Here is a 14,699-nt window from a genome sequence, read left to right on the forward strand (position 1 = left end):
TTTTCAGGTTCATAGTCATTTTTTAGGCTATCTTGCCTGGTCATGTCATTTTCATGTTTGAGCTTAGCACTCTGTGATTATGAGGTTCTTGGGTGTTTTCTGAAAGTCTAATATTCTAATAATCTGATAGTTGAGCATACACATTAAAGAGAGGGTTATGACAACTCAGACTTCCTTGAATCATCAAGATGGCATTTGGAGCATCTTCTCAGTCACTGTGCCCTGTTTTTGTTCATTTTAGGGCCCTACGTTAAGAAGCAGCCTTCAAGGCAGGAAATGATAGTCTCTGGAATAAGACTGAATTTGATTCAAAATCCAAGACATTAAAAAAAAAATCCAAGACGTACTGTTATTACTTTGGACCAACTGTTTAGCATCTTTGAAACACAGTTTTTCCCCCTGCAAAATAGGGAGTATAATACCCACCTTACTAACATTTCTTGACCATTTGCTACATGCTAGGCATCTTACTCACATGGGCTGTAAGGCAAGTACATTATTATCCATGGTTTGCAAATTATCAAACTGAGACAGAGAGGTAAGGAAAATCCACCCCAAAATACACACAGTTGTTAAGTAGTGGGGTCTCTGGTTGGTTCTTTTATTTCTGTGGAATTTCTTTGTAGGAAAGGACTTGCAGGGTCAAAAGGTATGTACATAGTAAATTTAGTTAGTTTCCCAACATTGTTTGGTTTTAAGCCCTTGACTAGGAGAAGCAGTATTAAAACTGTAATTTAGATTTCACTGTGTTGCTGCATTGCAGATTGTTGCTGGTTGAGAGCGTTCTCTGTAAGTGGCCTTGGAGAGCTATATGCTATGAGAGCTGCTTTATACTTTTCTTCTTGAAGATAGCGATGATGCTCTCATCTTGATGAGCACAACTCCTTTTCAGTAAAGATTCTGGATAAATGGCTGTTGCATGGGATTGAATACTAGTTTACAAGGCAATTGTTATGTCTTAGATGAAGAGTAGATGCCATTTCCAGAAGAGTTTGACATTCTCAGGGAGGAGTTTTATAACCTTGAAGAATTTTATGTTTGTGATTTGTATGGCTCTTGATAAAGAAAAAAGAGGAATTATTTACTAGGAGCTTAAAACTTTTGTTCCGTTGTGCTTCATCTGCTGCCCGTTCCCCATTCACAAGACACCACTAACTTTAGTTTCTCCTCCTACTTCACCTGCAGGCTCTTGAAGTCTGTGGGATGCCCAAGTGTATACAGAAACACGGAAATAGCACAGTCCCTTTGGTTAAGAATAACATGTCAGTTTTCTTTTCTTGCTTTTGTGTGCTCTCTGGAGCTTACCCATGCATGATGTTCCAGTTGACTTCAAAGGCAAGTCTGTGGTTGGATTAGCTCCACAGGACAGAAAGCAAGGTAAGCAACAGGCTTAGTGCTTTCAAGGCCCACTAGGAAGCAGATAGAGCCAAGCTATGTGGTTACCAACATGATTTGTTCATTTATGTCCTTGTGGAAAAACAGGTACATTCATGTAAGACTTTCTATTTTATTGTCCCTATTAAAGTCATTTTTTAAATGGTGACTGGACAGTCCTGAAAAGATTGATTTATAGCTCTATCATTCCCATACTCAGAGAGTTTAAAGTCTAATGAAAGAATATAAATATAGTAAGTTTGGTGTGAGAAAATACTTGTAAAGTAATGAAGGCAGGAGATATGCAAATAGGGTCAGTCTAGATATTAAAACAGGAATGACCTAAAGAATGGTATGTACTTGAGAAATTGCAACTAAGGCACATTTGCTTTCCAGATATTACCAGCAAAGGTAGAGTTCTGACAGAAGACTAGAGCCAGGCATTTCTGAAGGCAGGACAGAGAAGACCTCATCACACACTTAGGACACACTTTGGGAGGAGTTTCAGAAATGAAAGAGGGATGGCTGGATGATGTGGACATCGAGATGCCTTGCCTGGGAAGAATATGAGAGATTGGAGACAGTTAGGAGACAAAGCACATAGGGCAGGATGGGGTGCCCATAGGAACTGTGAAGCTAGGAAAACCTACCAGGTAAAATGTCAGCATGGAAACCTAAGAGGAAGAGGACGTGATGAGGTCCTCGGGAAAGGGTGGGAAGCAACCCTGGCGGTTCTGCTGTGTATTGATGTCTGGAAGCCACACAAAGGCAGATGAAGAGTCTGAACTTCAGCAATCAGAAGGCCAGATAAAAGAGGCCACAGTAATCCTTGTGGGCGATCACCAAGCCCTGGCCTGAGACTGAAGATATGATATAAAAATGGGTAAACGTAGTAGTGGTGAAGGAAAAAAATAAAACAAAATACCAAATGACATCCACAAAACCCAATGTCAGTGAAGGAGGGCTCAGAAACAGGAAAGGAAAAAAAAGGGGGAAAAAAAGTAAACAGGAAAGGGTAGAAAGGAATTAGGTGTTTGAAGGTCTTGTTTCTCTGATGTTGAAATTATAGCTAGAGCGAGCTCAAGGATACACAGAATCCCACCAAGGCCTAAGAAAGGACCAGAAATACTTATTGCATGTTTTTTCTTCTGTCTCTGGAAGAAAGAAGGAAGAGAAGAAGATTTCTTTGCATTAGGATTTTTCCCTTTTATCTCCAGGGTCCCAGAATACGCTTTAGGTAAATTTCTATCAAACTAAAAGCACTTTTTAATTTCCTCATCCCCACCCACTAGAGTTCTTTGAGGTCACTTTATCCAACATCATCTAAGGAGATACTACAGAGAAACTGCTGTCTGTGTGGTAACCAAAGGCATGGACTTTGTATTAGTGAACCTCAGATTGAATCGCGACTGCAGTTATGTTCTTCTGGTGAACAGAGCAGGAACAGAAATGAATCATTTGTCTCCAGAAATTGTCATTCTGACTTTGTTTGGAGACACTGGCATGTGTACTATGACTGGAACAATCCTGCTTTGATTTGTCATCAAACACTTGTTACTGGACTTTGAAAGGGAAGGAAAATATTGTGAGATTCAAACGAGCTTTTCATTTGGAAAAAGAGAAGACAATGTGTATAGCTCTCTTTCCTAATTATTACCAGGAGGTGTTTCTCACCCAAGATATAGACTGTAATTTTATGACCTTGATCTTGCTCAATATTTGCTATAGTAGCCACAAAAATGTATTTTGACTTAATTTTCCTCAATCTTAGAAAATATAAAGGGGTATTGGTGGTAGTTTCCCATTAGCTGGAAATTCTGGAAGAGGGAACAATTAAGCGGAAGCCCCTCATTCCACAGTTAGAATAGAGGCTGAATCTTGGAGAAGGAGCCTGGGTGAGGTCACAGGGCTAGGTGGTGACAGAGCCAGGAAAAGCTCAAATCTGCTCATATCTGGGTGACCCTCTTTTTTAACTATTACTTTCCAGTGTAAGAATTTCTGTGCTCGGGATCCCTGGGTGGCACAGCGGTTTAGCACCTGCCTTTGGCCCAGGGCGCGATCCTGGAGACCCGGGATCGAATCCCACGTCAGGCTCCCGGTGCATGGAGCCTGCTTCTCCCTCTGCCTATGTCTCTGCCTCTCTCTCTCTCTCTGTGTGTGACTATCATAAATAAATGAAAAAAAAATTAAAAAAAAAAAGAATTTCTGTGCTCTTGAAAACTAACTGCACAGATAATTGCCGTCCACCAACAGATCAGATCTCATGTGTGACGTCTCCTAAGACACCTGCACATCTATCTCAAAAGCATTAGCTAAAGTACTGTACAAGCACTCTGATAACGATAGAACTTAAGTAGGAGGTAAAGAGATTTTTTGTTTGTTTGTTTGTTTTAGATAGTGGCTAAGAAAACAATCACTTTTTCTCAGATTTCCTCAGGACATTTCATACAACAAATTTTGATTCCGACTCCATCATAGTTCATATTGTGCTCATTAATGAGCCTGCTATCCTGAGGACCAGGGCACATCGCCTGGAAGGGTTCTCAAACTGAATGTGGTAGAACAGAAAGGATGAATGGAAGAGGAGAGGAGGTTGGCACAGCCGCTGACAGAGCCACAGCTGGCTTTGCTGCGGTCGGGTTGGTGCTTTGGGACAGACGGTCGTCTGTTCAAGTGTAATCCCTTGTTCCTGCTGCCTCGAGTTTCCTCCCTTCGTCCTGCTTCCAGTCCATCTTCATGCCAGCCTCTGTCTCCCCTCTCCGTCTCATTCAGACCTCTTGCCAACCTGATGTAGGTATCCTTCGTGCATTTCCTTGTCTCCCCTTGGTGGTCCCCAGCATTGGCACCTGCTCTCAGTTCATAGCTGGATGAGTGGTTCCTAAATCGCTAAACCTAGGGAAGGTTTTGAGTCTCTGCTGGATCTCTCAGTGCATTTGGCCATGTGGGTCACTCTCTCCTTCTTCAAGGTCCTCTAGTTGCTTGTTCCTTCCCTGTCTCTTCTGTGGCCTTCTCTTCCCCCTTCTTCCACAGGGTTCGTCCTCAGCCTGTTGCTTCCCTCCCATCCTGTCATCCATTGTCAGGATTTACAGTTATGCACACACGTCACTTATAGCTCAGATCCCCTTCCTCAAATATCCAGCTGCCTGCTGTGTCCACCAGGCGCTGTCCACCCTGGCATGCGTACAGGGCCCTCATCGCTGTCCTCCTCACTCAACTCTCTCACTCGGTGCTCTTCTACATCATGTTGTGGACCCATGGCCAGCATTTACCTAGACTAGACACCAGAGACTCCATTTTGGTTTCTTTTTCCCATTTTTGTTGCCAGGACTGGCTCTCATCTTCCATCCTAATTACGTCTTGGGTCTACTGCCCCCATGGTGGTTCAGAACTGCTGCCGCCTAGCTGTGATTTCTCTTTCTCTGCCACCTGCACCAGGTAAACAGCTTTGTCACCCTCAAGTGCACCTTGCACGTCCCACTAGGGCAGACCTGCCTCTCGCAGGCTTAAATTAGGCTCATGTATTCTTGCTCTGGATCAAGTCCAGAATGGTCCCAACTTGAGTCCGAGCCTTAAATACACTACATCCTGCCTTGCTCATCTTATCTCTAACAATTTCCTGTTTTAAAATTTGCTTTCCAGACACAGACAACAGCTGGGGATTCTGCTTATGAACCCTATTATTTCTTAGCTCTTACTGTCTCCTCTGCCTCTGTCACTTCTGGGTCCTCTGTCCTGGCTCACTCAGAGGCTTCTTTTACCAAAAACAAATGTGTCACCTCCTCTAAGAACCCTTCTTTGGTGTGCTTTGCCACCCTCCTCCCAACTGTCCTCAGCTCTACCAGTGCCCTATGCATGTTCCACTCATTGAGTGAGCTGCGTCATTTTCTAGTTGGTGCTGGTGTGAGTTCCGCAGTCCATTGACAGCTGCTAGCACCTTGTTAGCAACTTATTCCTCTCAACTTAATTCAGACTGACTTCTTTGGATAAGAATGTGGTGCAGAACCAGAAAGATCTCTGTTCCACTGTTGGTAATTGAGTCAGGAAGCTCCAATGTAAGGAGTTAATATGTATGTAATTTACCTTTAATTTAATTGTACCTTCCCTTCCTTCTGAGCAGTAACTGAGTCACAACTATACAAGTATCTTGATTTTACCTTGTCTCCCAACATCCACACCTTACCTATATTTTACCACCAAAAGAAGCTGGAATTTAAAAAGACTAAGTTTTTGGCTTATGCCAAACACTTCCTCTAGTTTAGAAGTGTCACAAGACTCCATTTTCTCAATTTCCAGATCTTTCCTCTTGCTGCTTTATGGCATTGCTTCTCTGTGATTTTTTTTTTTAAAGATTTTATTTATTTATTCATGAGAGACACAGAGAGAGAGGCAGAGACCCAGGCAGAGGGAGAAGCAGGCTCCCTGTGGGGAACCTGATGCGGGACTCAATCCCAGGACCCCAAGATCAGGACCTTAACCAGAGGCAGACGCTCAACCACTGAGCCACCCAGGTGCCCCTATTCTCAGTGATTAGAGACATTTAAAGGTAAATTTTATGACTTTTATTCACTCACATGTCTAAAACATTGATTTTCCAGGGTAGTCAGTTACCATGCCAGAAGAAAAAAACTTTGAAGCTTTATTTATCACATGCATTTTTTTCATACCAAAATGTAGCACACTGAACTTTGCCATCCCCTAAAATACTATAAATGCTATTTTCTCAGGAAAAAGAGTGAGGTTTATTTTTTGTTAATGAAGTGCCAAACAGGCCCAGCCAACTTGCTGGGCATAATTAAATTGGAGCATCTTTGGCAGTACACTATGTAGCTCCATCCATGCAAATGTTTTGCAAAAATTTAGCTTAAGCAATTTTTTTTTTTTTTTTGGACAGATTCTCTTCAGGAAGAGACATTGAGGAATTGGGGGCAGTTCTCACAATATTATAAACATTTTCAAAGACTGGTTAAATAAGCTCCATTATTTTGCTAATCACTTAATTCGTCTTTTCTCCTATCCTTAGCATACACATTCAGATTTCAGCCCTTGGCCCATCCGGGTGTGAATGAAGTGGTAGCAAAGTTTAGATTTAAAAAACATTGTAAAGTCCCTCCATTTCTAATTTATATATATTTTTTTCTACTGATGCTTTACAGTACTGTTTTTTTCGCCATCTCTTTTTGTTCTTAATCGTATCAGGGAGGAGACACACATGTTTCTTAAGAAATCACTTGTAGACTATCCTATGGAAACAGATTCCCAAATAAGAACATACCAAAATGGAAGACAAACAAGTACTTTACATTTTTTTACGTATACCTTCTGATGTACACAGTGAAGGCATTGGCTCCTGTTTCTGCTTACCTCTTCTGTTATAGCTCAAAAGCAGCCATAGATGATTTGTAAGCAGATTAACCTGACTGTGCTCCAAAGAAACTGTTTACACAAACAGGTGGCAGGCTGAGTTTGGCCCACTGCATGCTTTGCCAACTCCTCATGTAACTTGGAACTCCCTTGTTTTGACTTTTAAAGTCATGGACATAAAAAAGTAATGCTTCCTTCTATAATGAGTAGTATTTTATAATCAAAGACAAGTACATGAATTCTTCAAAGGTTAGAAAAGATTGATAATTTTTAGGATCTTTTCTTTTCTTTTTTTTTAAGATTTTATTTTATTCATGAAATACACAGAGAAAGGCAGAGACATAGGCAGAGGGAGAAGCAGGCTCCAGGCAGGGAGCCTGATGTGGGACTCCATCCTAAGACCGCGAATCACACCCTGAGCCAGGGGCAGGTGCTCAACCGCTGAGCCACCCAGGTGTCCTTTTAGGATCTTTTCTATACCTGAAGTTACTGCTTGGACAATTACACGTTTCTTGAGGGGAGAGATGCTAATTTATATCATGCCCTAGCCATGACCAAAGTGCTGGCTTCATCATACAGGCATATTTTCAAACAAATGAATGAGCGCTTAGGGCCCTGTATGCCAACCGTTAAGGCAAGTTGATCCTATTGCAGAGTATAAGACCCAATGTTTAAGACTCTTAGTTCTTTGTGCTCCGATGTTTCAAAGGATCCCAGCTTAAATGCACTGACCGTGATGTAGAGAATGATGCTGTGGACAGTGGGGAACACAGTGTGTGCTTCCATCTGAGCTCATATTCTGAAGCAGCTGATTGGGGGAGTGTTATATGCTAAGCCTGGATGGATAAGATTTTAATAAGTACAGTATGATTTTTTTTTGTCCTGTGCTTTCTATCTGTCCCATTAAAACTAAGAAGGAAAACTCTCTTAGCAGAGTTTGAATATAGTCTGAGGAGCAGGATGGATTTATTATTATTTTCACCTCCTTACATTTGAGGTTATCATGGACGTAGTGTCTTGGGTGGAGCTTTGGAAGACCTTGTAACAGATCAGTAACCCTATGCCAGACGAGATGCTCTTCACGTCAATTAAGAATATCTGCTCTGCAGAACCCGGTGAGCAGCATGAAAAGTAGAAGCTTCAATTACCAAAGACCTGTAATTACATTCAGTATTCCTTTAGTATAGGTGCCCTAATGTGTATTTCTTTAAACTTACATTTCTTTAAAAATTAATTATAAAAATGATAGTAATCACAGTGAAATTTAAAGAGAGGAAAGGAGCCCCCCTCCCACCTCAATTCTACTTCCCTTCTCACATAGAACATCTGGTAACAGATGGATCTTCGTCTTTTTTTTTAAATACTTTTTCTATACATATACTTGTCTGTGTGTGTGTGTGAAACCTGTTTGGGACTGTGTTATGTTTAATTTTCTACAAGTCCTTTCTCATCCTATGTATCATCTACCCAACTATCCTCTATCTATCTATCTATCTATCTATCTATCTATCTATCTATCATCTATCTCTCTACCTACCTACCTACCTACCTACCTACCTAGTGATCACTCTATGCTAGCCCATATGAATCTCCCTCATTCTATTTAGGAAAGGACTGCCCATTATGGAGCCCCATTATACTTTTCTCCCCTTCCTACTTAAGCTCTGTGCTGTGCCTACAGCAGAATTCCAAAGATAATTGTATTAGAAATAAAGGAGACAAACACAACCCATCCCATGTGGAGAAATGAATATCTACTTTGATTAACCTAGTTTTACCTTCAATTGTTTTACGGATGGCTATTGATAGCTTTGTAGAGCTCTATAGCACTCTGCCAAATGTGTCCGAGGTTCTTCCAGTGGCATAGTTTCGTGTAACTGTGTTGTGTTTATAATTATACCCATGTCTTCTCATACATGCTCATGTACATATGCAGATTTATTTATTTCAAGGAAGCAATTCAGATGGCTAGGCTCAGAGTGGAAATCGTTGTGACATGTATCTGACTTTTGTGACAATGGCATCCTAACAGATACAATGTGCGAATGCAAAGCTTTCAGAATATTCCACCATCCTGCAATAATTGCTACATGCTTTTTAGCTGTATTAACAAGAAGTATCTCTAACCTTCTACATACAGGAATCTTTATACCTTACTATGCAGAGACAGCTATTTTTAAAATTTCCAAATTCACTTGCAGCTCTGTTCTCTGCAAGATCTTCCCATCTATTCCAACTGTGTCAAACTCTGACAAAAACAGAAGAAAATAAGAATAGACTCTACATGTCACTCATGTTGGCTTAGAGATGAGCTGAGAAAGCAAGAATTGGATGATGGAGGAATAGATATACCATCGTTGGATAAAGAATTCTTCTCTTTTGAGCTATATATAACATCTGTTGTAAACTGAGCAAGACTATTAAGAGTAATAATTATGTCTTATACTTATCTAGTGCCGTCTAACTTACAAAGTCTTCTTCAAATTTTAAGTCATTTAATTTTTTTTTTTTTTGACAGTCTCATCAGTGAATCAGGACAGAGCTTATTGTTTCCTCCCTATATCCCACCCCTGCAATTACTTCCTGCTGTTCTTTCCAAACCTGGTACATCAGATTCAGAGAAGTGGAACTCCCAGCCTTCAGCTCCACCCAAAAGTCATTATGTTGGGCAACATGCTTGGTGAAATGTTAGAATGTGGAAATTTCTGTTGTAGTTAACATGCCCCTAGAGAGAAGAGGAATCACTAATACGCTCAGGTCAGATAGCTCAGAATCATTGAGGTACTTCTACTTTTTGGCAGTAGAAACCTATGATAGTATTCAAAATAGGTAGCATAGATTAATGCCTAAAATTTATTCTCACTTATATCATAGAGCCATTTAGATTCCATCCATTTCTCTAGTCAATTAGCCACTGATAATCATAATTACCACCCTTAGGTGTGGTAAGACAATGAAATGCCTCCCAAATTATTAAGAAGTGTCAATTTAAATCTACTCTATATGTGGTTTCAAACATTTTACTGCAATTAAAAATTGGTCACCTGTATATATGATATATACATAAGCCTAAGTTTTGAGTAATGATATTTCTTTAGAAGAAAGCTCTCAGTGCTAAATAAACATGATTATGTTCTATGTGGATTTTCCCCTAGATCTGTTTGATGTCCATGGTCTTGACCTATTTCCTCATTAGTCATAGGTAATTACTTGAGAAAAAATAATGCCAAGCATTTGTATGGTGTTATATGATGGATCATGCTTTGACCGTCATATACATTATCCAATGTATTACATAAGCCTCAGAAGGTGTTTTATAAAATAAGCCTCAGGGAGCATAGGTGGTTGGCTCAAAGCCATGTGGCTAATAATAAGTGGTAAAGAAGAAGCCCAATTCCATCTGCCCAAGCCAAGAACTTTGTCTATCAGTCTGCAGCCATACCAGAAACCCGTCTGCCAGAATTTGCATCAGGAGATTTCAGAGGGCCGCAGACCTCTCCACTCATAAGCCCATCTGGTGGAGTTTGTTCTGAGAGCCCGTCAGTGGAGCTAATATCAACCAACAAATCAAAGATTCAGGAAATTTGCTATAATCTTGATTATCAGTGAAAAGGGATAATGTCCCCAGTATTAGATTGCTTTCCACCCATCTGAAGAGGTGCATAGGATACATCATTTTGTAGAGAGATGACTTTATTTATCCTATGACACAACCAAGACTGATTGGGCAGGACCCTTCGCTAGCTTTTTTCTTTCTTTTTTTCTTTCTTTCTTTTTCTTTCTTTTTTCTTTTCTTTTCTCTTTTCTTTTCTTTTTTGTTTTCTTTTCTTTTTTTCTTTTCTTTTCTTTTCTTTTCTTTTCTTTTCTTTTCTTTTCTTTTCTTTTCTTTTTTTCTTTCCTTCCTTTCTTTTCCTTTCCTTTCCTTTCCTTTCCTTTCCTTTCCTTTCCTTTCCTTTCCTTTCCTTTCCTTTCCTTTCCTTTCCTTTCCTTTCCTTTCCTTCTTTCCTTTCCTTTCCTTTCCTTCCTTCCTTCCTTCCTTCCTTTCTTTTTTCTTTTCTTTTCTTTTTTTTTCTTTTCTTTTCTTTTCTTCTTTTCTTTTCTCTTTTCTTTTCTTTCTTTTCTCTCTTTCTTCTTTCTTTCTTTCTTTCTTTCTTTCTTTCTTTCTTTCTTTCTTTCTTTCTTTCTTTCTTTCTTTCTTCTTCTTTCTTTCTTCTTTCTACCATATATGAGAATAGTAAGCCTTGACAGGAAGTATAGGTGTGGGCATTCTCCATTTACCTTGGATACAAAACAGATTTTCTGCCTTTGATGAAAATGATAGGCAGTACCCCATTCGAAGGAGAGAGTGTGAAATAAGAGCTCTGGGAAAAAGATCCTGCTCCTCCGCCACCCCCCATTGTAATCAGAAACCTGTTTTTAAACAAGCTGCCCTGGGATCCCTGGGTGGCGCAGCAGTTTAGCGCCTGCCTTTGGCCCAGGGCGCGATCCTGGAGACCCGGGATCAAATCCCACGTCGGGCTCCCCGTGCATGGAGCCTGCTTCTCCCTCTTCCTGTGTCTCTGCCTCTCTCTCTCTCTCTCTCACTCTCTCTCTCTGTGACTATCATAAATAAATAAAAATTAAAAAAAAATAAATAAACAAGCTGCCCTGATACTAAGAAGTAACATAGTGAAGTCACTGCCTTGAACATGTTTATATGAAAAGCGGCATGAGAAGGTGAAGGACACCTCTGAGGAAGAAGAGCCTTTGCCATTAATAATTATCTGTAAGGAACAAACAGTGCCTGGAAGATAGAGCCGGATTCACAGAAAGAGAAATCCAAGACATTAGGGCAGGCCTCTGCTTTTTTGTGAGATATTGCTGATGCTGAATGCATATTTCCAAACAGAGTGAAGCTGATAACAAAGCCATCCTGCGCTCATCCATTCCAGAATATTAAAGAGAAATGTCTCCCGTATTTAGGAAGCCACTTATAATTATTTCTGACATGTCAAATATACTGAGGATAGAAAGAATAGTAGAAGATTCGGGGGGAACATTTTTTAATGTGATGTCAGTCTTCAAAGAATTGAACAAGTGGCCCCAGAAATGATCGTTTCTTTAAGTATGACATTGCCACTTAATAAACCAGCAGAGAAAATATTGAAAGGAATTCTGTCAACATTCTGGAACTAGTGTAATTTTGAACAATCAAGCATAATGGCAAGATCAAGCTTGGTGTCACGCTGTATGACTTGTAATTCTGTGAAATTATAAAACTTGTGAACAAAAGGGAATGAGAAATATGTAACTGTGGAAGGGAGGTAAAGTTTCAGGAAGCTTGAGATTCCAGGTCTGTCCCCTCTGACCTTACTGATACGCACGTTGGTTCATTATATCAAAACCGCAGAGGAGGAGGGGATCCCTGGGTGGCGCAGTGGTTTGGCGCCTGCCTTTGGCCCAGGGCGCGATCCTGGAGACCCGGGATCGAATCCCACGTCGGGCTCCCGGTGCATGGAGCCTGCTTCTCCCTCTGCCTGTGTCTCTGCCTCTCTCTCTCTCTCTGTGACTATCATGAATAAATAAATAAAATCTTTAAAAAAAAAAAAAAAGACAAAACCGCAGAGGTGAAACGATCAAGGTTTCCCAAGAATAGAATTTCCGGTTTTACCACAGAAAAAGATAAGTTTTGCATTTGGAATGACTGAGAGGATCTAAAGTGTTGTCTCATTAAAATTTATGATCAGAATTCAGATTCATTTTGTTAAGAACCGAAGCACCTGGGTTGAATTTGTATGGGGACTTAAAAAAAGATAATGAGGAATGATAGCAGGTCTGCAGAGTAGCCAGTTGAGGACCCCTTGTAAATCTGATCTTTTTTTTCTTTTTCTTTTTTCTTTTGTAAACTTTCCACTTGGCGTTTGAAGATGGTTTGGTGTTGAAGAATCAATGTTATTTGTTGGTACTTGATTTGATATGAAATAAGTAGGATCTTTTTATTTTTTTTGAAATAAGTAGAATCCTTTTTTAAATCACTCATGTTAGGGACGCCTGGGTGGCTCAGTGATTGAGCATCTGCCTTTGGTTCAGGTCATGATCCCAGGGTCCTGGGACCCTGTCTGTGTCTCTGCCTCTCTCTCTGTGTTTCTCACAAATAGATGGATAGAAATCTTTACAAAAATAAAATAAAATAAAATAAAATAAAATAAAATAAAATAACTCAAGTTAAAGGATTTTAAGACCCTAACACATAAAAATAAGACTGCCACAGGAAAATAAGAATTTTGCTTGCTGAGGGCAATTCTGTGCCTGGTACCAGGCTCAACTGACTTAATGATGCTTGCAGATAGAAAGCCTGAGCACAGAGTGAATACCTTTCCTACAAAGTTTCTAATGATCCATTTCCTTTGCTATGGATGGTTCATCATCAGGTAAGAAACCAGATTGTGCTGTTTGGCCTCTCGCCGCCCCCTATTCTCCACATCCTCTTGGTGGCAGAATGGCGAGGAGAGCATCTCCTCTTCGAGCCCCTGTCATTTGCATGGATAATTCCCAGTGGAGGGTGTGGCACCTCTTGCAGATAGGAGTCATTGTGCATTTCCTGGCCTTTCCATTTACTTTCTAATGACTGAGTTGCTGTCAGGAAGTTTACCTCTTCTCTAACCCTTCAAGCACCTTCTCCCTCCATGACTTCTCATGCTAGAACTGTCCCTCACTTCATGATGCTTTAGACAGGTGAGTATTTCTGGGACATGCCGTGCTCATCTAGAGAACCGGAGGCTAATCATTTGCCTAAAATCTCATTTCAGAACGGAAATCAGTTGACCTGGGTAGTTTATGAGTCCATGCCTTCTGCATGTTGATGGCAGGAAGCTTTCCCAGGCACAGATGTAGGATTAAAAATTGAGATTTTGTGTGCTTTCTTTCTCCATTCCATTTTCTGTCTACTTTCTTTATGTCAGATGAGGCTGCACATTGGCCTCTTTATTCAAAAATTCATGTCTTGACCAAGGTGCTACTTTATCCGTCCATACTTGCTTCCCCTCTGGATCGCCAAAGAATATGCCATCCCTGAGGTACTGGGAAATGAGGCACTCTCCTCACTCCTAGCCCCCTGGGGACCAGCAAGAAGTCCCCGAGTCCCATCACAGTCCTGTGTACCCTGGGATATTCAGGCAAAAGTGTGAGTTTTACCCAGAATGGCTTCTCCATGATTCTCCTGTTAGGCCTCCAGGCTTCTGTCTGTCTGCTGTCTGTCTCTCTCTGGTGATGGGGTCCATTTTAGAACCAAGAGGAAGAAAGGTTTCAATCTGTTCCTTTTCCTTTTGTCTAACATTTACCGAATAGCTCGATTGCAAGTGCTCACTCAATGAGTCGTTTTCCTCTAGTACTTGCATTATGCTCTCTTTGCAATGGAAATTTCTATTTCACGTTCCTAAGCAGCCATTTCTACATCACCCATGTGGCCTCAAAGAGTTGGGACTTACACATAAGCCCAAGCTTTTAGAGTATAGAGAAAGAAAAGGACTAAAGAAAGACACAGATGAGCTGAATGCATGGACAGTTTGGCTCCTGTTGAATTGCACAATTGTTAAAATCACCTCCCCACTGTCCAGGTCACTTTCACTTCAGTAACTCTGGGCCGAAATCTGGATTGTGATATAAAGAAACAACAACAACAACAACAAACCAATTAGGCAAGCAATCCTTTCAAGTTACTTAAAACCTTGCCATATAGAAAAATCTGCTCCTGGTGCTTGAGGTTAGGTGTCTGACAACATTGTGAGCTCTGATAACTTTCTAAGTAGTTGTGTCATATTCTGTGATTTGCCTGTGCTCTCGCAAAATAAAGTGGAATGAAATTATTTGTAGAGATCTGTCACAGTGAATTCTTAAAGCTAAATTGTCCCTGGGCTGAAAGGATTTCCTGTGACTACAACCGATTTTCCTAAAATCCCTATTAATACTTTCACACCCAAATAACA

The 14,699-nt window shown here is 40.5% G+C and overlaps 1 protein-coding gene across 25 annotated transcripts in view; it reads left to right on the top strand.

The window, feature by feature from the left end:
- LOC144282376 (uncharacterized) overlaps window positions 1-14,699 on the top strand; it is a 233,119-nt gene that overhangs the window by 18,637 nt on the left and 199,783 nt on the right. The window contains exon 1 of one of the 25 annotated variants that reach the window (XM_077845930.1): window positions 11,937-12,067. The exons of the other annotated variants lie outside the window; for them this stretch is intronic. The gene's annotated coding sequence lies outside the window, so the exon portion shown is untranslated. Of the gene's footprint in view, window positions 1-11,936; window positions 12,068-14,699 lie in introns of those variants that run through there. 25 annotated transcript variants of the gene reach the window in all.

The sequence above is a fragment of the Canis aureus genome, chromosome 13 (assembly GCF_053574225.1).
Source record: "Canis aureus isolate CA01 chromosome 13, VMU_Caureus_v.1.0, whole genome shotgun sequence".
NCBI lineage: Eukaryota > Metazoa > Chordata > Mammalia > Carnivora > Canidae > Canis > Canis aureus.